Source organism: Dreissena polymorpha, chromosome 3 (genome assembly GCF_020536995.1).
Source record: "Dreissena polymorpha isolate Duluth1 chromosome 3, UMN_Dpol_1.0, whole genome shotgun sequence".
NCBI lineage: Eukaryota > Metazoa > Mollusca > Bivalvia > Myida > Dreissenidae > Dreissena > Dreissena polymorpha.
The window spans coordinates 118,916,029-118,943,231 of record NC_068357.1 but is presented as its reverse complement, the minus strand read 5'-3'; the positions used below and the strand labels follow the sequence as shown (position 1 = coordinate 118,943,231).

The window sequence follows — 27,203 nt, the reverse complement described above, 5'->3', positions numbered from 1 at the left end:
CGTTTACTGACTGACCCGGTGCCACATTTACTGCCGTTTGAAATGTCTTCAGTACCACCTAAAGGGTTTTAACATCGGCGGCTAGAGATAATGTTTTATATTGAACAATGTATTTCGTTAGGGTAAAGCCATTTAAACAAATACGTATTATAATTAATATTTTATGCACGTCCTTAAGGTAAAGGCATCGATTTTAAATTGTATTTGATACATCGTTTTACATGGACTTCATGAAGGTCACATTTAAAACATTTTTACAAGTTGTCCGTCACGATGATTGTGTACGTTGTTCGTTTGTATCTGTGCCTACGCGTGAACAAAAAATTACAAAGTCGATCTGATTTTGGGATAAACAGGTTTATGATCATTTTATGTTTTGAATCGGTGCTGTAAGCTCTTGCATTCCATGGCAAAACAAACATGAATCATGCCAGGCGTTGAAAGATTTGAGCCCCGTTATAAGAGAAACCTTTACTGCACTATCGTCAAGTGGCATTCCGAATACCGGTACACATATGCAGTCCGAACAGGCTAATCAGGGACGACACTTTCAGCTTTATAGAAGGTTTTGTTTAAAGGATAACCCTTCTAAACAAAAATCCAATTGAGGCGGAAAGTGTCGTTCCTGATTAGCCTGCGTTTACTGCACATGCTAATGTAGAGCGAAACTTGACGCACATGCATTTAGCCCTGTTTTCCCAGAACGAGGATCTTATAAAGCAATATTTGACGCGTAAACGGCTGCGTAAAGTTTTTAATTCTATTTTTGCACCAACTTTGTTTAGAAACTTTACTTTAATTAACGTCAATTCAATACAGTTCGTCTACATATGACGTCATAACTTGCATATTATGTACAGGAACTCGAAAATGAAACGCATTCTTGAACAAAAACACAACAAGTATGTTGGGTTTTTTATTTAAAGAATTTGTTCTCAATGGCTGGAAAGTGAGTGGCATTAAAAACAATACAAGTAATAAAGGGTTTACAAGGGCGAAACATACCTGGCTCGGCGTGGACGTCGCCTTCTCGACTATCACGTGATTCCCCCCTCTGTGTAACTTACAGTAACAAGTAGTTCGTATCAGACCTTTAACCAAGACGATCGCAATCGGTATCAGCCGACGATTTATTGCATTCATTGCATACCAACTTTATATATAGTGAGTATAACTCAAGGTCGTCCATTAGCTTTGTCTTTTTTATACCCACACATGTCACAGAAGATGAAAGCTTGAGTTGCATATCACATGTTTCATGTCTTAATCCATCGTTTACATGCTTACTAAGAGCAACATTATGTGCAATAATATAAAGGTCAAAATTGCAATATGCCTTGTCAGGTTTTTGAACGGCGCTCTGTGAAAACCTGGCTTAATACATGTTTGTTTGTACAGTGTCGTCCAAGATTTTATTGTGCAGTCCACACAGTCTTATTTCGGACGACACGTTCCACCGCAATTAGATTTTCGCGTAAAGAGAGAGTTCATTAAAACAAAATTTTATAAAAGCGGATAGTGTTTTCTCAGGTAAGCCTGTGTGTAATGAACAGGCTGATCTGGGACTACACTTTAAGCACATCCATGAAGCCATGTTTGTCTAGATTGAGTCTCATTTGTGTTGAATATGTACACAATTTCACAAAGGATAACATTACCGCGTTAACGTTTCTATGTAATAAACACAGCACGTGTATAATTACCGACAATGCTAAATGTACATTATGTTGTTTTTTTTCTTCCTTTGCTCCCAAACGATTTTTATCACCAAAACTAATTATTGTTGTGTGAACAACTTACCATAATTATCATTATTATGTGTGTGTGCAGATATCTCACATGACGTAACGTGCCTCACCATCAACCGGTTATATATGTATATGTCTTGTGTTATATGTGGAATGATGGGCATATTTTCTTTTTACCTGAATAAAAAAAAATGCATATATATAAATACCGTATATATGCGTGGTTTATCAATGATGATGTTTCTAGTGTTGCATGTCAGGCATACCTTTCCGAGGTATTGAATTGTGAACGCCATGACGTGTCTGTCAAACCTCAAATTGCACACACGTTCTATAATAAATGATTACATGGTTCTTTATTTAGGTTAATTATGAAAAAGTACTAAGTGGGGCTGGGCCAATAAAGTAGAAGAGTACCAGATGGCTGAGAGCATTATTTTATGGTCACTCGTGTGCAAATAAATTCCCTCGCCTGTTCTTAATAAAGTTTTGAATGTTTGATGTCAATTGTAATCATGACCAAGCAACTCTCCCATATACAACCATACATGAATTGAAATACAAGTAAATACACTTTTGAAAAATAAGTTGAAAATGTTAGCGTTTTACTTGAAAAAAGCACTAAGATATTACACAACGTCGTTTAATTAAGGCATGGATGGGGACATACAGAGCATAAACATTACCACACAGATATAAGACTATAATTCATTTTAATAAGTCAATGCAAAGAAAGAGGTTGTTCTCTAATTGCATACATATATATACATGTACCTTCAAATCGATACTACGATGCACATCGTTTAAACTCTGTTTTATAATGTCTATGAAGTATGTACTTAATCGTGTTCTTTTATTATCAAACATACAGCCTTCATCTCGGGACTTCAGGTCTACGCATATACAATCCCCGGACACATGTCGCTGAGGATAAGATTTGTATTTACACTTTATCTTGGATAAATGTACCATTATTAATGAGTGAATGTTAGTCTTGAAAGGTTGACCTGTCGCGGATTAGGGATGAGAATTAGAAAACCGCGAGCACGTTGGTTGAATGAACGTTTTATGGATATGTTTAACAATGTTTTTTTTTTATAAAATATAAATCAGTTAATAAACTTTCGTGACGTATCAGCGCGATCTCTTCACACTATATCATTAATATATGTACAATAAATCAGAATCGCACAATCTGCCAAATTGTTTTAATTGTTGTTTACACTGTTCAGGCAAAACCAAAACTTTCTATTACTTGATCTGCAAAAGAATACCATGTTTAAAGAGTCTTCTTAACAGAATGTATGCATGTTTTGAAAATTCTCATCTAATGCTTAAAATTGGTAAGTGTTTACATCGGAACTAAATAGTTCCAGTATAAAACGAAAATAAAATTAAAGAAAAAAAAAGTAATTCAAACATGGACTCGATCTCTTGGAGTAATAATATTGCACTAAAAGCACTCGGCCACACTTGCTAACGTAACAGTGCATGTATTTTATTCTTTATATACATGGTAACCAATACTCGTATTTTCACAACATAAAACGATAACAATCAAGTTTTCCAAATTATCCAATCGTTTTGCGGTTGTAACGCTTGATAGTTTTCATATTTTCAAATCGTCAAAAGATGCAAATAATGGTTTTTATTGGTACATGTTTAGTATTACTGTTTCCTAGCAAAGAAAGAAAATAAAAACAACGACAATTTGCAAATTTTAAGTTTCTTTTCCATTTTGTCAATTTATCAAAACGTTCAAAGGTCCCTTTAACTTCTCATTGGAAATCAAAGAGAGGTGTTGCGTAATTCGTTTATCTGCGGTTAGGCATAGCACGATTAAATAAATGAATTGCTTTGTTGATCTGGTTTTGTAATAAAAGTGTTAATGTCTAGTTTTGTGACATATATTTTGTTAACATGGCACGCATGTTTGAAAGAGGCGATGACCGTAGACACGTTTTTTAATTATTTAACCTGAACGAATTTTCGGCTTAAGAATGATGTTATGATGTTAATTTGGTGCAAAAAAAACAGACATAACACAACAGACACAACCCTTTGAAAGGGACTTGTTAACATATTTTAGTTTAAAAAATAGCATTAACATATTTTACTTACAAAACTGGACTATTTGGAACAGCTTGAAACATATATAATAAAAATTACCATGTTCTGCGGATAGAAGCTGGTACCTTTGAGCTAACACGAAGCCATTACACCAAGCACGTTTTTAACATTTACAGCATTGTTCAAACCCTACGTTTGAAATACACGCTTTTGCTCAATTATCAATGAAAAGCGCTACAAACGGTTAAATTTTTATTTTATTTTGTATGATGTTCATCAATATCTGTTTAATGTTTTTCTAGTCGAGGGTGTTATTTTGCTTGGTTATCTACATATATTATTTTTTTAATTGATGACATTTTTATTGTTTATATGTATTATGCCAAACTGGAAACACGTCACTTAATATGCGTGTGAAATTTTAATTTGGCACCAATGATTTGTAGTTTACATGCCTCAGTTTTTTTCCCTAGAAGGTTTTAGCACAGCGGTCCTGCGGTGCTTGTACTTCAAAATCAATTTCGCAGCAGAATGATTTACAAGTCGTTTCTCGGTCAAAAAGCTGAAGCGTGCACGTCGCGACCGGAGAAAGTGACAATCACAGAGGATCTTCTTGGAGACTTCTCGGAAGAAGCCGAGCCGAATGCTCGTGGTCGATGGGCGGGTCTGATGAGGGTCGGTTAGGGAACTTCTGCGAGTGGCTCTGCAAATCAAGCGAGTACCGTCATCTCTTTAGTCTTTTGTCCTCTGCCGCTGACTTCGCTGATTCACACAATGTTGAAGAATCGCCAAGCGGAATGCGAAAAGTCCTTATGTGGGTATTCACAGGCAATTCGAAACCTCCCGGAAATATAATAAAACACGAGATATTCTAGTTAGCGTCGACTTGTAACTAAACTTTTTATTACAAATCATTTGGAGAAACCATGGTCGTTATACATTTGTAAGTCTAATAATCACATTTACAAAAACGTTCATTTTGCAACAGGATTTCACTGAATTACCTGTATTAGTTTTACATCCCTACCAAAGAACACAATTTCCCCTATAATATTTGTCGAAATAATACAAGTTGTAATTTTCGTAAAATTATGTACATTTCAATGGGTATAATTATGCGTGATAAACATCATTAACTAAAGACTTTTTCCGAGTTTAGTCCTCGAACCGTTTACCTAATCTTGTAAGAACGTTATTGTTGTATCTGTGCAACGTATACGAAAGAGTATGAATACAATATAACATTAAAAACGCATGTGAAAGAATTTGCTTTCTTAATTATTTAAAGCAGTATTACGTTAAGGTAGAAGCAGAATCATGGAATCGGCAAATATCGGTTCATGTCGACTTCGTTCGTAACCAATCGGTTTATCTCGGTATATTGACGGACATTGTCGGAGATGGTATTATCAAAACGAAACATTGTATGACATATCATAACCTACACATTATTGATACAATTAACGTTAATCTAATATGTAGCTATCAGTTTGAATAATAGCACGCTTTCGTTTCGGGAGTATATATATCTTAACATGTATATGAAAACCCGCGTTAACCGTAAACACGGAAATCAATTGTCTCAACAAAACAGCTAACCGGCATAAAAACAAGTGAAAATATACTGGTCTAACAAGGGGGGGGGGAGGGTGACAGAGTAATGGTGCAGGCCATACTTACGAACGTCTTCTATATATATATATATAGTTTGTTGAAATTTTTTATTTTGTCTTAACAAATATCGAATATCACAGACATAAAAATACATTCGACTTAAACAAGACTTTCGCTTAGACTTCCTTAAAACGAAAAATACCATAAAAGCGGATGGTGTCGTCCTGAACAGCCTGAGCGGACTGTTAATCGGTGTAGGTAATATACGCACGTGCATTTAGCTCAGGAACTCTCTGATATTTCAAACACAACATTCAACCGATTAAGTCATCCCTTTAAACACGTTGCCTATATGTGACTTAAATATAAATTAGAATTTATATAAGATTTCGGAGCATCACATATGAACTTGTTATACTCATTGCAACGAAGTGCATGTTAATCTTTATTTTTAAACGGTGACATGAGGTGATTATGAATTCACATCCGGCCAGTTTGGTAACGTTGGGTAAACGAACGATTCATTGAAGGTTCAAATAACAATAACTACAATCCGTTTTAGTTTTGTCCGCGTTATTCAGTGATAATCTTACTTTTCTCACATAACAATTGCAACCTTTGACGCAAGTTTAACATGGATTGTAGCTGATATTTATCAATCAACGGACGTCTGTGGTGGTGTGAGTTATTTAATAATTTTAATATAGTCTTATGTGAAGTTATTTTTATGCCATTACGTATACATGTACATAATACATTTCAAACCAGCGTGAAGCGCTTGTAGTCGAACCAGTGTCACGTAAGTCTGTTGCAGTTACCTTGGTGGTCTGTATTTTAAGAAATTGTTTAATGTTTGCTCCGTGTTTAAGCAAAAGTTAAAGCTGTTAAAACGAATCGAGCCGCGCTATAGGAAAAAAGGGTTTAAATGCATGTAGGAAATGTGTCGTACCTGATGAGCATGTGCAGTCCTCACTGGGTTATCATGCTCTTCTATTTCGGCCAAAACTGGAGTTTCATTTAAAAGATACTTCCTTTAAACGACAAAAATCATAAAAGCGGAAAGTGTCGTGCCTGATAAGGCTGTGCGGACTTGTATTTCAACCTAAAACAAGTCAACAACTTAGTTACTATCACGCATATTTCAATGTTTTGAATTAAAAAAGCACACAAATGAAAACTATATTCCTTCGACGTTGATATTATATATAGTTAGTGGTCGCTGAAATACATGTAATTACGGCCTGACGCGATCGTGTAGTTGCTAACAGTCGACAAGACGGTACATCTTTATGTATGACGTCTTTTCTGCAAGCTTAAGTAAGGTTAATCATATTGCTTGGCCTGAGGTGTTCTATTTTAGTGTAAACGTTTAATTTTGGTTCATGTCGGATCTGATGAAAGTTTACTGGTTGCATTGATAGAAACGTAGGGGTGCAGTTCATACTGAAACAGTGTATAATATATAGCACATGCATGTATTAAATGAAGCACCGTTTGTAGTGTTTGAAGTTAATAAAAAGAAAAAGTTATCACATTTAGAAAACATTACTTTAAAAATGCAAGAAAATGTGCTTGTTTAGAAATTATTACTTAGTTTAAACCTATGTATTTTAGCTCGCTTGCATTTAAAATGCTTTCTACATGTTTGAAACGCTCTCGAGTCCGTTTCCTTGGCCAAGAGCTAGTACTTGGTGTTGGGGGGAACGCTCCCACACGGGGTGTTTGGGGGGAACGCTCCCACACTGGGTGTTTGGGGGGAACGCTCCCACGTGGGGTGTTTGGGGGGAAGGCTCCAACACGGGGTGTTTGGGGGGAACGCTCCCACACGGGGTGTTTTTGGGGAACGCTCCCACACGGGGTGTTTGGGGGGGACGCTCCCACGTGGGGTGTTTGGGGGGGAACGCTCCCACGTGGGGTGTTTGGGGGGAATGCTCCCACACGGGGTGTTTGGGGGGAGCGCTCCCACATGGGGTGTTTAGGGGGAACGCTCCCACATGGGGTGTTTCGGGGGAACGCTCCCACACTGGATGTTTGGGAGGAACGCTCCCACACGGGGTGTTTGTGGGGAACGCTCCCATACGGGATGTTTGGGGGGAACGCTCCCACACGGGGTGTTTGGGGTGTTTTGGGGGAACGCTCTCACATGGGGTGTTTTGGGGGAACGCTCCCACATGGGCTTGAACTTGGGGGGGGTTGGGGGGGGGCGCTCACACATGGGCTAGTATAGTTAAGAAACTTAATAAAACAAATTTATGAGACAATTTAACAGTTTTCAGACTCAGAATACTTACATTCCGCAAAATGATATTCGTCTGTTTAACGGTGACGAAAATATTACAATTGATAATATTTGCAAATTATTATACATTTTGCCTTTCTGTTATATACTTAATTATTATCATTTTAGCGCGTGAACAAGCACACACGATAAAGTTATATATATTAGGGCGAATTTTGATTTAAATTTAGCTCATACTATAAAAACAAAAGGCTGAAAAGAGATGTTGAGTAAAGAGATTTTTTTTATCAATCTAAATATAAATGTCTGAGTATCAGTAATTCCAATATGCACTTGTTCTGTGTTGATTATAACGTTAGTGTTATTTGGGAGGTAAGGTTTTATTGTAATTTCAAAAGATGTTCATTTCAAGTTGAAACAGTGTATGCAGACCTTTCGAATATACCGATGGGTCGAGAATGTAGATTTATTTTTTGTAAATTAAAAGAAAAGTTTTAATTGACTTATTAAGCAAGTTTTTATTTTTATTGACATAGACATTTATTTTTAAAACAATTAAGTTGACAATATTAAAATTTTGTCAATTATAAAAAATGATTTATGCAGTATGCCATCATCAAACATATAGAAAGTACACACAACTGTTTTGCCTGTACATAGGGACCTTCTTACAGGCTGATAATTTAATTGATAGATTTGCATTGAAGCGAAATGTACTTGTTAGTTTGTAGTTGTTTCTTTATCCATGAAAAATTTTGCCATTTTTTTTATTACTAAAAATCATTTTGCAGTTTGCCAAATTTATTGTCAAATCTGTATGACATCATTCGAATAGCTAAATAACATGTTAAAGAACTTTAAACACACATGAAACAACTAACACTTTTGTTCTCAAACTCAAAAGCAACTTGTTACTCTAAACAAAGACCTATAATATTATAGGTCTTTGCTCTAAAGTACATTTAAGATTAAACAAATAAAAATAAAAATGCATTATTACATGCGATGATTTTATTAGATTGCATAGAGTTTTGAAGTCAACAGTATTTGCCTGATATTTTCTATGCGTGTAATGAAATTGAACTGCGTTCTTGGAAAACGGGGCTTAATGCATTTGCGTAAGGGGGTCGCCCAAAATAAGCTTGTGTTGTCCGCGCAGGCTAATCAGGGACGACACGTTTTGTTTGTACGTAGTTTTCGTTTAAAGGAAGTCTCTCCTAAACGAAAATCCAGTCATGATGTTATTTGTCGTGTCTGATGAGACTGTGCGGACTACACAGGCTGATCTTGCATGAGACATTTCGCACATGCATTAAGAATAGTTGTTACACAACGAGGTTAAATTATTGATTCCATTTAAGATCACGTGTCTGCGAATAAAGACTCCGAAGAAAGAGTGAAATCTGTCCTGAAGTCACTGACAAGGTATAGTATATAATATTCATTGTCACTCGTGTCTTTAATTATCAACATTTATTAAAAGTAAAACTGCCTTGGAAAGTTATTCAACATAAAATGTGCGTTTTTGCCCTAGCAATTTAATAAATATCATTAAGGCGATGTTTTGGATTCGCGATGTATGAGACATATGTGTAAGCTATAACACGAAACAAAAATATATGCATACAGGTCGCAGTGGCGAAATGAATTATGTGTTCGTGATCGGTAGGTCACGAGTTCGAGCCCTACTGTGGGATCCTTCTTTAGATTTCCCCTACAGACACCAAATGTTGGTTCTAGTCCCAGGAAGCGGACTTGAGAGCGTTTCAATTAAGCTTTATGCTTTCTATGCAATCAAGCTAAAATGAATATTTTTTTACTAATATATAATATAATACACTTCAACACCGTTATTTCGAAGTCGTCGGGACCGTTAAAAAAAACTTCGGATTAACGATAATTCGAAATAAACATTTGACAGAAGACTTCTTTGATTCTGTAAAAGTGGAAGTCGCATGGTTCGGTGACACGCTTACTTAAAAGCGTAAACTAGTCATATAGCAATAGATTTCCACTTGTAACAAACGGAGGAATAAAAAGATTCTTTTTCTTGTTTTTATTTTTGTATAATTACAGAACATATAAAATATAACGATTAGCACAAATTATCAGACATACAAACATATGAATACATTTTCGGAAATGAATTAACTTTTGTTAACTAATACGCGATGTCTCTCTGAACACCAGCTTTCGCACAGACGACAAAGGTGTAATTATCGGCTTTTGACGCGCCACGACAAGGTGTGAAAATACGCTCAGTATTTTGCAGTTTTGACTTCGGATTAAAGATTGATAATAAGGTGCGAATTATAGTGTTGGGACCGACTGAATCCCTTCGAAATAACGATTTCTTCGGTTTAACGAAGTTCGGATTAACAATGAATTTTTACATAAAACAAAGAAGAACCAAAATCGGGACCCGAATAATACTTCGAAATAACGGTGACTTCGGATTATCGGTGTTCGAAATAACGGTGTTGAAGTGTACCTTCAAATCGATACTACGATGCACATCGTTTAAACTCTGTTTTATAATGTCTATGAAGTATGTACTTAATCGTGTTCTTTTATTATCAAACATACAGCCTTCATCTCGGGACTTCAGGTCTACGCATATACAATCCCCGGACACATGTCGCTGAGGATAAGATTTGTATTTACACTTTATCTTGGATAAATGTACCATTATTAATGAGTGAATGTTAGTCTTGAAAGGTTGACCTGTCGCGGATTAGGGATGAGAATTAGAAAACCGCGAGCACGTTGGTTGAATGAACGTTTTATGGATATGTTTAACAATGTTTTTTTTTTATAAAATATAAATCAGTTAATAAACTTTCGTGACGTATCAGCGCGATCTCTTCACACTATATCATTAATATATGTACAATAAATCAGAATCGCACAATCTGCCAAATTGTTTTAATTGTTGTTTACACTGTTCAGGCAAAACCAAAACTTTCTATTACTTGATCTGCAAAAGAATACCATGTTTAAAGAGTCTTCTTAACAGAATGTATGCATGTTTTGAAAATTCTCATCTAATGCTTAAAATTGGTAAGTGTTTACATCGGAACTAAATAGTTCCAGTATAAAACGAAAATAAAATTAAAGAAAAAAAAAGTAATTCAAACATGGACTCGATCTCTTGGAGTAATAATATTGCACTAAAAGCACTCGGCCACACTTGCTAACGTAACAGTGCATGTATTTTATTCTTTATATACATGGTAACCAATACTCGTATTTTCACAACATAAAACGATAACAATCAAGTTTTCCAAATTATCCAATCGTTTTGCGGTTGTAACGCTTGATAGTTTTCATATTTTCAAATCGTCAAAAGATGCAAATAATGGTTTTTATTGGTACATGTTTAGTATTACTGTTTCCTAGCAAAGAAAGAAAATAAAAACAACGACAATTTGCAAATTTTAAGTTTCTTTTCCATTTTGTCAATTTATCAAAACGTTCAAAGGTCCCTTTAACTTCTCATTGGAAATCAAAGAGAGGTGTTGCGTAATTCGTTTATCTGCGGTTAGGCATAGCACGATTAAATAAATGAATTGCTTTGTTGATCTGGTTTTGTAATAAAAGTGTTAATGTCTAGTTTTGTGACATATATTTTGTTAACATGGCACGCATGTTTGAAAGAGGCGATGACCGTAGACACGTTTTTTAATTATTTAACCTGAACGAATTTTCGGCTTAAGAATGATGTTATGATGTTAATTTGGTGCAAAAAAAACAGACATAACACAACAGACACAACCCTTTGAAAGGGACTTGTTAACATATTTTAGTTTAAAAAATAGCATTAACATATTTTACTTACAAAACTGGACTATTTGGAACAGCTTGAAACATATATAATAAAAATTACCATGTTCTGCGGATAGAAGCTGGTACCTTTGAGCTAACACGAAGCCATTACACCAAGCACGTTTTTAACATTTACAGCATTGTTCAAACCCTACGTTTGAAATACACGCTTTTGCTCAATTATCAATGAAAAGCGCTACAAACGGTTAAATTTTTATTTTATTTTGTATGATGTTCATCAATATCTGTTTAATGTTTTTCTAGTCGAGGGTGTTATTTTGCTTGGTTATCTACATATATTATTTTTTTAATTGATGACATTTTTATTGTTTATATGTATTATGCCAAACTGGAAACACGTCACTTAATATGCGTGTGAAATTTTAATTTGGCACCAATGATTTGTAGTTTACATGCCTCAGTTTTTTTCCCTAGAAGGTTTTAGCACAGCGGTCCTGCGGTGCTTGTACTTCAAAATCAATTTCGCAGCAGAATGATTTACAAGTCGTTTCTCGGTCAAAAAGCTGAAGCGTGCACGTCGCGACCGGAGAAAGTGACAATCACAGAGGATCTTCTTGGAGACTTCTCGGAAGAAGCCGAGCCGAATGCTCGTGGTCGATGGGCGGGTCTGATGAGGGTCGGTTAGGGAACTTCTGCGAGTGGCTCTGCAAATCAAGCGAGTACCGTCATCTCTTTAGTCTTTTGTCCTCTGCCGCTGACTTCGCTGATTCACACAATGTTGAAGAATCGCCAAGCGGAATGCGAAAAGTCCTTATGTGGGTATTCACAGGCAATTCGAAACCTCCCGGAAATATAATAAAACACGAGATATTCTAGTTAGCGTCGACTTGTAACTAAACTTTTTTATTACAAATCATTTGGAGAAACCATGGTCGTTATACATTTGTAAGTCTAATAATCACATTTACAAAAACGTTCATTTTGCAACAGGATTTCACTGAATTACCTGTATTAGTTTTACATCCCTACCAAAGAACACAATTTCCCCTATAATATTTGTCGAAATAATACAAGTTGTAATTTTCGTAAAATTATGTACATTTCAATGGGTATAATTATGCGTGATAAACATCATTAACTAAAGACTTTTTCCGAGTTTAGTCCTCGAACCGTTTACCTAATCTTGTAAGAACGTTATTGTTGTATCTGTGCAACGTATACGAAAGAGTATGAATACAATATAACATTAAAAACGCATGTGAAAGAATTTGCTTTCTTAATTATTTAAAGCAGTATTACGTTAAGGTAGAAGCAGAATCATGGAATCGGCAAATATCGGTTCATGTCGACTTCGTTCGTAACCAATCGGTTTATCTCGGTATATTGACGGACATTGTCGGAGATGGTATTATCAAAACGAAACATTGTATGACATATCATAACCTACACATTATTGATACAATTAACGTTAATCTAATATGTAGCTATCAGTTTGAATAATAGCACGCTTTCGTTTCGGGAGTATATATATCTTAACATGTATATGAAAACCCGCGTTAACCGTAAACACGGAAATCAATTGTCTCAACAAAACAGCTAACCGGCATAAAAACAAGTGAAAATATACTGGTCTAACAAGGGGGGGGGGGGAGGGTGACAGAGTAATGGTGCAGGCCATACTTACGAACGTCTTCTATATATATATATATAGTTTGTTGAAATTTTTTATTTTGTCTTAACAAATATCGAATATCACAGACATAAAAATACATTCGACTTAAACAAGACTTTCGCTTAGACTTCCTTAAAACGAAAAATACCATAAAAGCGGATGGTGTCGTCCTGAACAGCCTGAGCGGACTGTTAATCGGTGTAGGTAATATACGCACGTGCATTTAGCTCAGGAACTCTCTGATATTTCAAACACAACATTCAACCGATTAAGTCATCCCTTTAAACACGTTGCCTATATGTGACTTAAATATAAATTAGAATTTATATAAGATTTCGGAGCATCACATATGAACTTGTTATACTCATTGCAACGAAGTGCATGTTAATCTTTATTTTTAAACGGTGACATGAGGTGATTATGAATTCACATCCGGCCAGTTTGGTAACGTTGGGTAAACGAACGATTCATTGAAGGTTCAAATAACAATAACTACAATCCGTTTTAGTTTTGTCCGCGTTATTCAGTGATAATCTTACTTTTCTCACATAACAATTGCAACCTTTGACGCAAGTTTAACATGGATTGTAGCTGATATTTATCAATCAACGGACGTCTGTGGTGGTGTGAGTTATTTAATAATTTTAATATAGTCTTATGTGAAGTTATTTTTATGCCATTACGTATACATGTACATAATACATTTCAAACCAGCGTGAAGCGCTTGTAGTCGAACCAGTGTCACGTAAGTCTGTTGCAGTTACCTTGGTGGTCTGTATTTTAAGAAATTGTTTAATGTTTGCTCCGTGTTTAAGCAAAAGTTAAAGCTGTTAAAACGAATCGAGCCGCGCTATAGGAAAAAAGGGTTTAAATGCATGTAGGAAATGTGTCGTACCTGATGAGCATGTGCAGTCTTCTAACGAGACTCCTGCTCCGCGCGCGATACAAAATACTGCTCAAACGCACCGCTGTGCTGCATTGGGCTTTCCGGCGGCGGAAATTTCCTTCTAAGTGACAGTTACGGGAACTGCGTGCCGATCTACGACTCCTACACGTGCGAAGAGGATGCAGATGATGTACAAAGTTTGGCAGCGTTAAGCGGCCGTTGCACCGGACATGACACAATTTATAGACGTAGGCGCCTGCTAGCGCGGTCTGTTGTGTTTTTATTATAAGCTCGTTTAACAACACTTTAAACGTTGTTCTTCGCGTGCGTTAGTTTGTTCGGGGATATTTCAAGAAGAATACTGTATATGATTTGTGATCACTTACTATTTAATGTAGAATGTTCATTATGATTTTGTTGTTTAAACTATTATTAATAAATGAGTGCCTTGGTATTTATCTTACTACACATACGCAGGATGCATAGATTCAGTACAATCGTCATTATTCGGTGACATCTTGATTACTCGTGTGACACCGTGATTACTCGTGTGGCACCGTGATTACTTATGCGACATCGTGATTACTCGTGTGAAATCGTGATTTCTCGTTCTACATCGTGATTACTCTTGTGACATCGTGATTATTCTGTGGCATGAATTTTCATTAATTTCGTGGCTAAACCGATTCTCAAATTGAAGACCAATTAGTTCTTGTTAGGTTTTATTGTTTGTTTTAAATGGGGGGGAGGGGGGGGGGGTCACAGTTCAATGAATTTTCGAGTCCCCAAAGGTGTTAGTTTTTCATCCAGGAGTTTTATATAAATGATTCTATAGTATTTGCTCGTTGGTGAAATGTACGAGTGTTCTGAGGATATTCCTTAAGTCGTGCTAAATTGAAGTTTTAAAATGCTGTCCTTCTGAGGTAAGAACGTACACATCAGAGCCTCGCTCTGGGAAAACGGTGCTTAATGCATGCTCGACAAATATCGTCCTAGATTAGCCTGTGAAAAGTGCACTAATCAGGGTGGATACTGTCCGCTTTTATGATATTGTTTGGTTAAAGGAAGTCTCTTCTTAGCGAAAATCCAGTTAAGGCGAAATTGTAGCCCCTAATTAGCATGAGAAAACTATGCAGGCTTATTTGGGACGACACTGTTCAAACATGCATTAAACCCCGTTTTCCCAAAGCGACGCTCATTTGATCAGTTTCAGTTTTTGAAACTCTCGTTTAAATATATCCGTAAAGATTTGATTTTTTATTTAATTTGCTTTAACGATCTGCACGATTTAGAAACATCTCATTTAACAAAAGTGAAGAAAAAACAAACAGCCGATTAAAAGCACATTTCATATGCAAAAGTACTTTTAACTACGCTTACAGTCATTTTTAAGGTGTATTTTATATGAAGTCATGTTTATTTTTCCCATGTGTGCCGTACGTCATATCTAACTCCAATGTTTACACTTTTAAGTCATGTTCGTTGAGTGTCCATCTAGTTAAAAAAATACTGTATCGAAAAAAATAAGTTTTTACACGATATCTAAATGAAATCACGACTATTATTGATGATGCTGATATCTACATGAAATCACGACTATTATTGATGATGCTGATATCTAAATGAAATCACGACTATTATTGATGATGCTGATATCTAAATGATATCACGACTATTATTGATGATGCTGATACCTAAATGAAATCACGACTATTATTGATGATGCTGATATCTAAATGATATCACGACTATTATTGATGATGCTGATACCTAAATGAAATCACGACTATTATTGATGATGCTGATTCTGTAAAAAGTAAGCCTCGCTCTGGGAACACAGGATTTAATGCATGTTCTTAAAGTGTTCTGGGAACACGGGGTTTAATACATGTTCGTAAAGTGTTCTGGGAACACGGGGTTTAATGCAGGTTCGTAAAGTGGTCTGGGAACACAGGATTTAATACGTGTTCGTAAAGTGTTCTGGGAACACGGGGTTTAATACATGTTCGTAAAGTGTTCTGGGAACACGAGGTTTAATACATATTCGTAAAGTGTTCTGGGAACACGGGGTTTAATACATGTTCGTAAAGTGGTCTGGGAACAGGGGGTTTAATACATGTTCGTAAAGTGGTCTGGGAATACGGGGTTTAATACATATTCGTAAAGTGTTCTGGGAACACGGGGTTTAATACATGTTCGTAAATTGGTCTGGGAACACAGGATTTAATGCATGTTCGTAAAGTGTTCTGGGAACACAGGATTTAATGCATGTTCGTATAGTCTGGAAACACGGGGTTTAATTCATGTTCGTAGAGTCTTGGAATACGGGGTTTACTGCATGTTCGAAGAGTCTGGGAACACGGGGTTTAATTCATGTTCGTACAATGTTCTGGAAACACGGGATTTAATGCATGTTCGTACAGTGGTCTGGGGACAAGGGGTTTGATGCAGGTTAGTAAAGTGGTCTGGGAATACGGGGTTTAATGCAGATTCGTAAAGTGGTCTGGGAACACGGGGTTTAATGCAAGTTCTTAAAGTGGTCTGGGAATACGGGGTTTAATGCAAGTTCGTAAAGTGGTATGGGAATACGGGGTTTAATGCAGATTCGTAAAGTGGTCTGGGAACACGGGGTTTAATGCATGTTTGTAAAGTGTTCTGGGAACACGGTGTTTAATGCCAGTTCTTAAAGTGGTCTGGGAACACGGGGTTTAATTCATGTTCGTAAAGTGGTCTGGGAATACGGGGTTTACTGCAGGTTCGTAAAGTGGTCTGGTAATACTGGGTTTAATGCAGGATCGTAAAGTGGTCTGGGAACACGGGGTTTAATGCATGTTTGTAAAGTGTTCTGGGAACACGGTGTTTAATGCAGGTTCTTAAAGTGGTCTGGGAACACGTGGTTTAATGCATGTTCGTAAAGTGGTCTGGGAATACGGGGTTTAATGCAGGTTCGTAAAGTGGTCTAGGAATACGGAGTTTAATGCAGGTTCGTAAAGTGGTCTGGGAACACGGGGTTTGATGCATGTTCGTAAAGTGGTCTAAGATCACGTGGTTTAATGCATGTTTGTAAAGTGTTCTGGGAACACGGTGTTTAATGCAGTTCTTAAAGTGGTCTGGGAACACGGGGTTTAATTCATGTTCGTAAAGTGGTCTGGGAATACGGGGTTTACTGCAGGTTCGTAAAGTGGTCTGGTAATACTGGGTTTACTGCAGGATCGTAAAGTGGTCTGGGAACACGGGGTTTAATGCATGTTTGTAAAGTGTTCTGGGAACACGGTGTTTAATGCAGGTTCTTAAAGTGGTCTGGGAACACGTGGTTTAATGCATGTTCGTAAAGTGGTCTGGGAATACGGGGTTTAATGCAGGTTCGTAAAGTGGTCTAGGAATACGGAGTTTAATGCAGGTTCGTAAAGTGGTCTGGGAACACGGGGTTTGATGCATGTTCGTAAAGTGGTCTAAGAACACGTGGTTTAATGCAGGTTCGTAAAGTGGTATATGAGCAAGGGGTTTAATGCATGGTCATATAGTGGTCTGGGAACACGGTATTAAATGCAGGTTCGTAACGTTGTCTGAGAAAACGGGGTTTAATGCAGGTTCGTAAAGTGGTCTAGGAATACGGAGTTTTATGCAGGTCCTTAAAGTGGTCTGGGAACACGGGGTTTAATGCATGTTCGTAAAGTGGTCTTGGAACACGGAGTTAACTGCAAGTTCGTAAAGTGGTATTGGAACACGGGGTTTAATGCATGTGCGTAAAGTGTTCTGGGAACACGGGATATAATGCATGTTCGTAAAATGTTGTAGCAACAAATGTTCTGGTAACACGGGGTTTAATGCATGTTTGTAAAGTGTTCTGGAAACAAAGGGGTTTAATGCATGTTTGTAAAGTGTTCTGGGAACACGGGGTTTAATGCATGTCCGTAAAGTGTTCTGGAAACACGGGGTTTAATGCATGTTCGTAAAGTGTTCTGGGAACACGGGGTTTAATGCATCTTCGTTAAGTGTTCTGACAACACGGGATGTAATGCATGTTTGTAAAGTGTTCTGGCAACACGGGGTTTACTGCATGTTCGTAAAGTGTTCTGGTAACACGGGATTTAACGCACGTTTGTTAAGTGTACTGGAAACAAGGGGGTTTAAGGATTCCGTATGTTAAAATATAATAAGTTTACACGTTTTAAACCACATCTGAAAAGTAAACAAAAAACAACAGACATCATCAGCTAATGGCAAAATGGCATCATTATATTCCGCGAATCTAAATCACTTTGCTTTTCATTCGTTAAATGGCGGCTAATAAACTAGTGAGGCGTAAATATTGAGCCCACCGGTGACGTCGGCTATCCAGCCGTAATAAGCTTGCACGGAAGCAGTGACCTTAGGGACAACATTGTGCAGGCAGCTTACGAACCCGAAACGGATTCTTTCTGCAGCTCCCAACTTCCAGTCCTCCGCCGACACACCAGGGAACCGCCAGAATCATCCCGGTTAAGTCAGACAGTTTGGTTTAGCATGTATTCATTTAAACAACAAAAATAGAAACAACAACAATATTTTATTCTGTAAAAATAACAAACTAATAGCCTACAAGCGAGCTGCTATGTCGAAAGCAAAAGCGTATTTTACAATTTTTGGTGACATTTGCGTTCAGACTCTGATAATTATTAAATAGCCTGTTTTCATTGGTCCGCATGCATACAATTAGTTTTTCATGATCTTATTCTTGATAAACTTAAAATGTGGGCCATTCTCATCTGATTCTTTACGAGAGTGTGTAATCACACCCGGATGTCGTTGCACTGTAGAACGGTTTTACATTCGTGTTATAGACATTGTAAGTTGGAAATGAGCAGTCTCACTAATAATGACGAATATCCCCCCCCCCCCCAACACCTACCAACCGCATTTAAAACGCGCCAGGATATCGAACGTTGTTACAACCATGTTAAACAAATAGAAATGTACGAGATCGGCAGTCTCTATCATGAAGCAAATACTTTCCCAAATTTTCACTTGCGAAGCTTACACGAAAAAGCTTCGCAAAAATGCGTCAAATAAACACTAGCCCCTTTTTACATTTGAAGCTATTTCTGGCCTCAGTTTCACTTACAGACCTTACACGGAAAAGCCTTAAGAGATTGATAAACCACTAGCTCCAGTTCTCAGTCGTACTTTCGAAGCACGTGGGCGTTTCCGGTCCCTCACTGGCGACGCAGACGACTTCACTGCGGAAGTTGTAATAGCCGTTTTCTTGAAGCCACGTGGTTCGGCAGATTTTGGTTAGCACGAGATGCACGCGTTTCATTTGAAGTTGCCACGCAGGCGCCATGGACGAAAACGGGTCTGAAAAAGATATGTGTTATTTTAATATCTCGCACAATTTTAACACGGTTTCGAGGAAATTGGAAAATAATTTTAGAATGAAGTTATAGAATAATGTTTAACAAGATGGAATGGTTAACACCACCGGCGCGCCTCTTATGTCACATGCGAACATTTTCTTAACACCCCTAAATGTACATTAATGTAGATTGATGAAGTTGCCTTAATAAAAATGAGCCTCGCTCTGGGAAAACAGGGATAAATGAAAAGTGTCGTCCCAGATTAGCCTGGGCAGTCCGCATATTAATCCATCTAGACTAGATTTTCGTTGAGAAGAAAATTATTTTTAAAAAAATCCAATAAAGTGAAAAGTGTCGTTCCTGATTAGCCTGTGCGGACAGTGTACGCAAATACATTAATCCTCGTTTTCACAGGGCGAGGCTCACATACATTCATCATAATCATACAAGTAAGTGTTACTTTAATGGAAATGTAAATATGGCAAGTGTACATGACCTGTCGCACCTTTATATATAGATTTTTATGGTTTCAGCTGTTAAGTTTGAATGACTTAAATTAGTTCATTCCAAATGGCATAGTACATGTATTGTGAATCACCCAAACGTGAACAGTTATCAAGCCGTTTCGCAGAAGAAAATAACGCGCACATTTCAAACAAGTGTATCCGTTTCAAACTTAGAACGTTATGATGATGGTGATGATGATGATGATGATGATGATGATGATGATGATGATGATGATGATGATGATGATGATGATGATGATGATGATGATGATGAAGTTTGTCTTCGGTCGCTTCGTGCCCAGTAACCTAACATTCGGCATCAACGTTAGCATCATACACGGTCGACAATGACGTCACATGTGACACGCCGCTAACCGGAAGTAGCGGCGATGGAAGACACACGGGGCGGTTGTAGTTGGAGAGGAAGGCCGAATTTTCCAGTCGCAGTATCGCGATGTCGTTCGCCGGGTAGGGTTCGACTATGTATCCAGTCTCTTTAAACAATATATGTATGCGTGAGAGTGATAATAGTAACACGTATACGGACGTAGTTTTATCAAAAGGCATTTACATAATGACTCTTATAAGGGAAAGTTAAATAATAACCATTTAGTTAAGCGCTTAGTTATAAAGCCCATGTATCTGTAATTATAAGATTGCTATTTTTGGTGATGTAGCGCTACAATACTTTATCGTATGTTTTGGTGACCCGAATCGTCTGCATCCAGTCATCGGAATTGAACAAAGAGTCGACGCTGACGACTACCGAGTATTCTGTATCCGAAGGCAGCTGTTTTTATTATGCAATACATAAGCGAATTGCATTGTAAAATTTATCATTCACATTTTGTTCTTATATTATACGTAAATTTATGTGTTTAATAACTCTACAAGTCTTTTGTGCAGGCGTTTAATGATTGTTTACGTTAATTAATCAGGAAATTCTTCAACAAAAGCACCCATTATTTAGTGAAAACTTAAATAGATGTTTTTGATGTTTTTTATTTATTTAAAGGACATTAATATAATTAATACATCAATTTTATATAACTGAATCATTGCACATTTAATGTATGATTGCCGTGTTCAATTAAGTTGACTGTCATGAAATGTGAAGCGGATGCGTTATATCACGCGATAGTCAAAATGGCAACGTTCATACCGTTTTATACCCTTTATTTCGTATGTTTAATTTTTAAATGACACTCACTTTCCAGCCATATCAGTAAACATGTGTGCGTTTTGCATATCTACACTTCATGGCCATAGCATATTTTAAGTTCCAATTTAATCTATTGAGACATTTCCAGACTGAACTTGCAACATTTCATGCGGAATAAAGCAAATTGATATATAATCAGGTTGATTTTTGTTTACGCGTTTGCGTTTTGTGATAATTATGGGCCAAGTATGGCGTGAAGTCATCAATCGGTTTAAACACAACTAATGTATGTAGTGATTGTTCAAAAGCAGTCACATCCGCTGTATTAATTCGTTTATGTTTTATGTATTGTATGCATTTCCTGGATGTGTAAATAAGCAACCCTTCTGAAAAAACAGGGCTTAATGCACGTGTGTAAAGTGGTGTCCAGATTAGGCTCCTTTAGCAGTCCGCATCGGCTAATGTAGGACGGCACTTACCGATGATACTTCATTAGCAGTCCGCACAGGCTAATGTAGGACGGCACTAACCTCTGAGACTTGATTAGCAGTCCGCACAGGCTAATGTAGGACGGCACTTACCGCTGAGACTTGATTAGCAGTCCGCACAGGCTACTGTAGGACGGCACGTACCGCTGATACTTGATTAGAAGTCCGCACAGGCTAATGTAGGACGGCACTAACCTCTGAGACTTGATTAGCAGTCCGCACAGGCTAATGTAGGACGGCACTTACCGCTGAGACTTGATTAGCAGTCCGCACAGGCTAATGTAGGACGGCACTAACCGCTGAGACTTGATTAGCAGTCCGCATAGGCTAATGTAGGACGGCACTTACCGCTGAGGCTTGATTAGCAGTCCGCACAGGCTAGTGTAGAACGGCACTTACCGCTGAGACTTGATTAGCAGTCCGCACATGCTAATGTAGGACGGCACTTACCGCTGATACTTGATTAGCAGTCCGCGCAGGCAAATGTAGGACGGCACTTACCGATGAGCCTTGATTTCGGTTTAGAAGAGACTATCTTTATATCGAACAATGCCATAGAAAAGGAGTGACGTCCCTGATTAGCCTGTAATCCCCTTTCTGCAATAGTGAGGATCATATGAATAGGTCATTTGCATTAAATAAATGAATTGCGCATAATTATATACTCATTATGATACTGGAGTTTCATTTCTTATATATATCTTATGGCTGTTGCATTATATTGAGAACCTTCGTCTCATAGATTTAAAGCCATCCAACATATTGTATTACTTTGATATATTTCGGTTTCAGGTTTCAAGATTAATTGGCAATCCGGCATTGTGCATTCAAAATATATATGACTGATACAGGGAATCTAGATGAACAAATATAACTATCAAGAAACTCTTGATTAATAATATATAATATGCAAGATTATATAGTGCAGGAGTACGTTTTAACATGCATTTCTACAGCAGCTAGACGATTAACATGCTCACATCTACCAGAAATTTTGCACTGTTTTTTAAGCTTTATAACATTTGTGAACGGCATCATTAATATTACAAAATGCAGCATTATTAACAAATTGAATCGCAAAGTAACAGTTATAATTTAACATTTGGATTGACATTACAGTTTGAGTTTATGAGATTGACACCTAGACAAATGTTAAGATTTAAAATCACCAGACTTAAATCATTACAAATCGACGAATAACAAATTCAGTTACATGTCATGTACATAACTCTTCAATGCGTTAAAATAACGGACACATAACCTTGTAGAGCAGCTTTAACTGTTTAGTAATGAATCAAATAAGCCTTCTCATTACGTTAAACAATTGTTAACAAATAGTAAATATGTAATATATTATGAAACATTGTAAAGTATCAAATTCATTTACTAGCGTACTAGTTATAATTGTCGGTTGTTTTCCAGTGTAAGCATATATACATTTCCGAAAAAAACCATAAATAAATTGACTCAAAAGAAAATTTCTGATATATTCGTGTGCTGTCAATACATGTCACGATATTAATAAACAAGATAAACGATTTAGTAATATCACAACTGGTTATTTGCCTGTTAACTTTTTATAAGGCAATTGTCACAGAGATGTGAATAATCCAGCGAGCGCTTCTCTATTATTTTCGGAACATCACTAGAAGCGGAAGTGTATTGGCCGGCTAAGATTGGCATTCCGCCCAGACGCCAAAAGTGATCGACAAACAGTTTCCTCTCGTCGCAATAACGCCAGCAGAGAAGCCGAGCATATTATTTAAAACAACAAGGAGCCGCACTATTGGAAAATGGGGCTTAAAGTACATGTATTAATTGTCGTCCAATATTATATGTGCAGTCCGCACATGCTTATCAGAGAAAACACTTTCGGCTATATTGTAATTTTCGTTGGAATGAAGTCTCTTCTTAGTTTCTATTACTCAATATCGCTGTTTTGAACACAACAAGTCGAACTGTTCGTAATAGCGGTCAACTTGGGAACATTACATAAAATAAACGATTACATCCATAATCGCAAAAATCACGTTCAATTTATAAATGAAAAAAAAATGCAAACTATTATTTGCGGTATACCTTTCCAAGAACCAATTTAATAACTCGGAAATTGATGGCACACATAAGTTGAACAAGAAATATCTTTAAAAAAGATATACGGCGTTGATTGTGGTCGATGTTTATGAACGATCAAAAGTTATCTCTATGAGATAAAAAGTAGCGGATGCCTTTTTCTGCGCAGTTGTTAGCTACATCATAAGCAAATCAATTACGGGGTGTTGCGCCAGATTTCGTGGCTTATTTTGCTTTATGTGATATTATTACTCAGATATCTATATTTACAGAATAGAAAAACACAAGAAACATGAAAATAAACGAGTGCATATAGGTCAGCCGGCAATACTCGAATCTTATTTAATTGCATAATTATAGTATAGCGAATTATTGTGGTCATGCTAAATAAACTGGTCTAAATGGATAAATATTTCTAATTTATTTTATCAAAATTGGTCCTTATCATGCAAATTTTTAAACCATATTAAAAATCGATGATTGACATACCACAATTATATCGCCGAATATCTTTATTTAGTATCTTTCTGATCAAAACAGACTTCAAGTGCACAAAGTTTACGAGACGGCGTTTATATAAAGATTTCTGCAACTGACCGCAAACTGACCTTGATACCTTGCGGATTGGAATGCAATGCATTACAGTCACTACGTTATTGTCAGTAAGACACAATGATCGCAACCCCTTTTGCGAACTCCGGTGATGAACTGTATATAAACTCTGACTTTCACAAAATGACCGCGTATTGACCCGAAACCTCGCGGGTTGAAATGCAATGCAAGTAAGTACTAAATATGACAACATAGCCTTTAGTTAAACGCTTTTGCGCTGGTAATTCTCTGAAAATAAAAGGTGAACGCACAAACTGTATTTATGTCGAAAATTGATTGTAAAACTGTTCTATCTATTGGGCCTTTTCATTAGAGATAAAATTGTTTCATGCAGTAAAACAGTGTTACAAAGACGCGGATATGTTTCCAATGTTCTGGTGTTATACTCAAATCAGCCAATGGAATAAATGAAGTGTATTCATTCGTACCTAGCCGCGGGAAATTTTATTTGAGTATTATTGGACACTTACAAAGGTCAAGTCAGGGTGAAAAGCTGGCTTATTCAGCTTACGCCGAAAAATAGCTCCTTATGTATGTCAGAAAGCACTACAACCAAACACCAATCATATACCACAGCAATGACTATATATTTGTTACCGGAAATGTACCATCAAAAGAGGCGCATGCGTCATATGAGGCGAAAGAAAACAACATAACAAGATACACTACGGGTAAAACTCGTCTTCACACAAATACATCGTAAAAAGCGGCGATGCATATTCGGATCGTGAAGCACGAGAGTCGAAACTTATACTTACAATGAGACTTGACAAAAACCTAGACCACGACTACAATATGATATATAACGTATATGTCTGCACTGCGGAGTTCTATTTACGCATGTACAGCGTGAATTGGGGTGGATCTGCACGAGTTGACGCGCACGACTCTCAAGGAGCGACAAGGCAAACGTCACAAATACTCTTGCTTTATCGTTCGCTTTAATCCACATCTTCCTTTTGCCCTTTTTATGATCAAATTGATTTAAAATGTATCTTTTTATAAGCAAAATGTCAGTCATAACTTAAAATGTGTTGTGAGAAGATAAGAAGGTTCCCGGAGGTCGTGTTTACGATGGTCGATGAGTGAAATAATAGCGGCATGGATTAAAGGATTACGTCGTGTTGATTTGATACGACCACTTAACAGATGGCCAGATCCTGATACCCTGCAATCACGGAGCATCGACACAATGCTGTGTTTTGAGAAGATGATGATGTTCCGCACAGTTCTTTTTTCACAGCATTGTGTTTGTCTTAGTAGGAAAATGGTTTGTTATTGGGTATGTCTAACGACTGAATATTGTCTTACAATTCGAGGCATATTTTAGCGGCGCCGAATTGAAACTTTCCGTATTCTTAACTGAGGAGCTGCGCCATGAGCGCATGATACGCTCGTCGTTCGCCAATGAAGTAGTAAGGTAATAAATAACCCTTTGAATCATTTTTTTACTTCAGTTTATTTGTATTTGAATACATGGTTTATTTTATAAGTACATGAGCATGGAGCGCCGTCTCCTTGACATTCATACCATATCTTTTTTTGAGTATATGTATGCATTTCTTTAGAGGATATGGAGTTGAAGTAAACCTGTTATAGATATTTTGACCAATAATAAAAGATAAATGTAGATGGGTAAGTGGTAGTGTACAATCGGAATAGAAAAAAGCTCACCTTGTTCAATTTTTCAGGGATACTAAAAAAAAAAAAAAAATCCATCGAAGGATATTTGAGCTACAGTAGGACATTCAATGAAATCACGAAATTTTGACGAAAAAAGTCCCATAACTCTGGAACGACAATTCAGAATTCCGTCAAAAACGAAAGGGGATCAGGGTTTATCAATATTAAGATTGTGTTAAAATTTGAAGAAAATCTGTCAAAGGATATTTGACGTAGCGTACGACATTAACAGACGGACGGACGGACGGCTACGGTAGGACATTCAATGAAATCACGAAATTTTGACGAACAAAGTCCCATAACTCTGGAACGACAATTCAGAATTCCGTCAAAAACGAAAGGGGATCAGGGTTTATCAATATTAAGATTGTGTTGAAATTTGAAAAAAATCCATCGAAGGATATTTGAGCTACAGTAGGACATTCAATGAAATCACGAAATTTTGACGAACAAAGTCCCATAACTCTGGAACGACAATTCAGAATTCCGTCAAAAACGAAAGGGGATCAGGGTTTATCAATATTAAGATTGTGTTAAAATTTGAAGAAAATCTGTCAAAGGATATTTGACGTAGCGTACGACATTAACAGACGGACGGACGGACGGACAGACGGACGGACGGACGGACAGACGCGGGGTATACCATAATACGTCCCGTCATAGACGGGCGTATAAAAACGAGTAAGTTATTATTTCCTCGATTCAATATATGATTTATATCAATAAACGGATTACTCAAACACAGTGTCGCATTATGATGGAAAATGCAGTGTGAAGATAATTTGTTCGATATTTGAGGCGATAATTAGCTACGTACCCATTTATACATTTAATTTATAAAGTTTAAAGAATAGACAGCCTAATTAACACGTTAATCGAAAGCGAGAACATGTCGCGAACGGACAACTTAACTGTAGTAATTTTTGGAAATGACCGAGGGAAGTACATGGAAACAAAGTACGTGAGTTCGATCTGTTAATGTTCACGCACATAACCTCCTTGTTTTGTTTCACTGTTTAATAATAAGTCTTTAAAACGAATATTGTGTTTATTCACGCAAGAAATTATACTTTTCGAGTCAAGTTCAAAGCGCTTTCTTTGCTTAATTGGGTTTTCACTCCGATAATACCGAAGACAATACATTTGAACGCAATAAGTTCAAATGCTGGTCAACATGTTTATTAACTTCCATCACTTTAGCAGCAAGTATATTTGACGTATACACGAAAAGTTCAAAAGTGATTTTATTTGCTTAATTATGTCCACTTTTGTTGACTGAGGGCCTTAACTAATTGTATGTCCCAAAACCATTAAAATGCTGACATGCT

The 27,203-nt window shown here is 37.0% G+C and overlaps 1 protein-coding gene across 1 annotated transcript in view; it reads right to left on the bottom strand.

Annotated features, from left to right (window-relative positions):
• The window catches only part of LOC127871198 (uncharacterized), a 173,464-nt gene that overhangs the window by 100,970 nt on the left and 45,291 nt on the right, over positions 1–27,203 (bottom strand). The gene's annotated exons all lie outside the window — the stretch shown is intronic.